We start from the raw sequence: 2,500 nt of genomic DNA, 5'->3' as shown, positions 1-2,500 counted from the left end.
CCAGGTGCTGTATGCTCTTTTGCTCATTCACTTAGAAACTGAAATCTTGCAATATGCACAAGTAGTCCTTCATGAAAGGGGCTGGAAGCAGTTTTCATTTTGACACGAGAGAGAGAGAGAGAGAGAGACCACCTTGCATTGTCAATTGCCAAATCTGTATATGGATAAGTAGCCTATGGTTGTCAACTTATTTCGTACGGCCATACCAGCCTGGCAACGCCCGATCTCGTCTGGTCTCGGAAGCTAAGCAGGGTCGGGCCTGGTTAGTACTTGGATGGGAGACCGCCTGGGAATACCAGGTGCTGTATGCTCTTTTGCTCATTCACTTAGAAACTGAAATGTTGCAATATGCACAAGTAGTCCTTCATGAAAGGGGCTGGAAGCAGTTTTCATTTTGACACGAGAGAGAGAGAGAGAGAGAGAGAGAGAGAGAGAGAGAGACCACCTCGCATTGTCAATTGCCAAATCAGTATATGGATAAGTAGCCTATGGTTGTCAACTTATTTCGTACGGCCATACCAGCCTGGCAACGCCCGATCTCGTCTGATCTCGGAAGCTAAGCAGGGTCCGGCCTGGTTAGTACTTGGATGGGAGACCGCCTGGGAATACCAGGTGCTGTATGCTCTTTTGTTCATTCACTTAGAAACTGAAATCTTGCAATATGCACAAGTAGTCCTTCATGAAAGGGGCTGGAAGCTGTTTTCATTTTGACACGAGAGAGAGAGAGAGAGAGACCACCTTGCATTGTCAATTGCCAAATCTGTATATGGATAAGTAGCCTATGGTTGTCAACTTATTTCGTACGGCCATACCAGCCTGGCAACGCCCGATCTCGTCTGATCTCGGAAGCTAAGCAGGGTCGGGCCTGGTTAGTACTTGGATGGGAGACCGCCTGGGAATACCAGGTGCTGTATGCTCTTTTGCTCATTCACTTAGAAACTGAAATCTTGCAATATGCACAAGTAGTCCTTCATGAAAGGGGCTGGAAGCTGTTTTCATTTTGACACGAGAGAGAGAGAGAGAGAGACCACCTTGCATTGTCAATTGCTAAATCTGTATATGGATAAGTAGCCTATGGTTGTCAACTTATTTCGTACGGCCATACCAGCCTGGCAACGCCCGATCTCGTCTGATCTCGGAAGCTAAGCAGGGTCGGGCCTGGTTAGTACTTGGATGGGAGACCGCCTGGGAATACCAGGTGCTGTATGCTCTTTTGCTCATTCACTTAGAAACTGAAATCTTGCAATATGCACAAGTAGTCCTTCATGAAAGGGGCTGGAAGCTGTTTTCATTTTGACACGAGAGAGAGAGAGAGAGAGAGAGAGAGAGAGAGAGAGAGAGAGAGAGAGAGAGAGAGAGAGAGAGAGACCACCTTGCATTGTCAATTGCTAAATCTGTATATGGATAAGTAGCCTATGGTTGTCAACTTATTTCGTACGGCCATACCAGCCTGGCAACGCCCGATCTCGTCTGATCTCGGAAGCTAAGCAGGGTCGGGCCTGGTTAGTACTTGGATGGGAGACCGCCTGGGAATACCAGGTGCTGTATGCTCATTCACTTAGAAACTGAAATCTTGCAATATGCACAAGTAGTCCTTCATGAAAGGGGCTGGAAGCTGTTTTCATTTTGACACAAGAGAGAGAGAGAGAGAGAGACCACCTTGCATTGTCAATTGCTAAATCTGTATATGGATAAGTAGCCTATGGTTGTCAACTTATTTCGTACGGCCATACCAGCCTGGCAACGCCCGATCTCGTCTGATCTCGGAAGCTAAGCAGGGTCGGGCCTGGTTAGTACTTGGATGGGAGACCGCCTGGGAATACCAGGTGCTGTATGCTCTTTTGCTCATTCACTTAGAAACTGAAATGTTGCAATATGCACAAGTAGTCCTTCATGAAAGGGGCTGGAAGCAGTTTCCATTTTGACACGAGAGAGAGAGAGAGAGAGAGAGAGAGACCACCTTGCATTGTCAATTGCCAAATCTGTATATGGATAAGTAGCCTATGGTTGTCAACTTATTTCGTACGGCCATACCAGCCTGGCAACGCCCGATCTCGTCTGATCTCGGAAGCTAAGCAGGGTCGGGCCTGGTTAGTACTTGGATGGGAGACTACCTGGGAATACCAGGTGCTGTATGCTCTTTTGCTCATTCACTTAGAAACTGAAATCTTGCAATATGCACAAGTAGTCCTTCATGAAAGGGGCTGGAAGCAGTTTTCATTTTGACACGAGAGAGAGAGAGAGAGAGAGACCACCTTGCATTGTCAATTGCCAAATCTGTATATGGATAAGTAGCCTATGGTTGTCAACTTATTTCGTACGGCCATACCAGCCTGGCAACGCCCGATCTCGTCTGGTCTCGGAAGCTAAGCAGGGTCGGGCCTGGTTAGTACTTGGATGGGAGACCGCCTGGGAATACCAGGTGCTGTATGCTCTTTTGCTCATTCACTTAGAAACTGAAATGTTGCAATATGCACAAGTAGTCCTTCATGAAAGGGGC

At 47.3% G+C, this 2,500-nt stretch overlaps 8 non-coding genes and 1 pseudogene across 8 annotated transcripts in view; all 9 read left to right on the top strand.

The window, feature by feature from the left end:
• LOC146289116 (5S ribosomal RNA) overlaps window positions 1-16 on the top strand; it is a 119-nt gene extending 103 nt beyond the window's left edge. Inside the window, exon 1 of the ribosomal RNA XR_014757336.1 lies at window positions 1-16. This exon is cut by the window's left edge and continues 103 nt beyond it. This is a non-coding gene — a ribosomal RNA (5S ribosomal RNA).
• Window positions 17-192: 176 nt separating this feature from the next.
• LOC146289115 (5S ribosomal RNA) lies at window positions 193-311 on the top strand. Its single transcript, XR_014757467.1, has one exon. It is a non-coding gene; the product is annotated as a 5S ribosomal RNA (ribosomal RNA).
• A 194-nt stretch (window positions 312-505) lies between these two features.
• Window positions 506-624, top strand: LOC146289114 (5S ribosomal RNA; annotated as a pseudogene).
• A 174-nt stretch (window positions 625-798) lies between these two features.
• LOC146289113 (5S ribosomal RNA) lies at window positions 799-917 on the top strand. Its single transcript, XR_014758083.1, has one exon. It is a non-coding gene; the product is annotated as a 5S ribosomal RNA (ribosomal RNA).
• A 174-nt stretch (window positions 918-1,091) lies between these two features.
• On the top strand, window positions 1,092-1,210 carry LOC146289112 (5S ribosomal RNA). The gene has a single exon (XR_014758073.1). It is a non-coding gene; the product is annotated as a 5S ribosomal RNA (ribosomal RNA).
• A 222-nt stretch (window positions 1,211-1,432) lies between these two features.
• On the top strand, window positions 1,433-1,551 carry LOC146289111 (5S ribosomal RNA). The gene has a single exon (XR_014758062.1). It is a non-coding gene; the product is annotated as a 5S ribosomal RNA (ribosomal RNA).
• Window positions 1,552-1,719: 168 nt separating this feature from the next.
• LOC146289110 (5S ribosomal RNA) lies at window positions 1,720-1,838 on the top strand. Its single transcript, XR_014758051.1, has one exon. It is a non-coding gene; the product is annotated as a 5S ribosomal RNA (ribosomal RNA).
• Window positions 1,839-2,020: 182 nt separating this feature from the next.
• LOC146289109 (5S ribosomal RNA) lies at window positions 2,021-2,139 on the top strand. Its single transcript, XR_014757335.1, has one exon. It is a non-coding gene; the product is annotated as a 5S ribosomal RNA (ribosomal RNA).
• Window positions 2,140-2,315: 176 nt separating this feature from the next.
• LOC146289108 (5S ribosomal RNA) lies at window positions 2,316-2,434 on the top strand. The gene has a single exon (XR_014757466.1). It is a non-coding gene; the product is annotated as a 5S ribosomal RNA (ribosomal RNA).
• The last annotated feature ends 66 nt before the right edge of the window (window positions 2,435-2,500 follow it).

Source organism: Hypomesus nipponensis, chromosome 5, assembly GCF_054491055.1.
Source record: "Hypomesus nipponensis isolate SF chromosome 5, ASM5449105v1, whole genome shotgun sequence".
In the NCBI taxonomy this organism is placed as follows: Eukaryota; Metazoa; Chordata; class Actinopteri; order Osmeriformes; family Osmeridae; genus Hypomesus; species Hypomesus nipponensis.
Note: the sequence above shows the minus strand (reverse complement) of the source record. Positions and strands in the feature narration are given on the sequence as shown.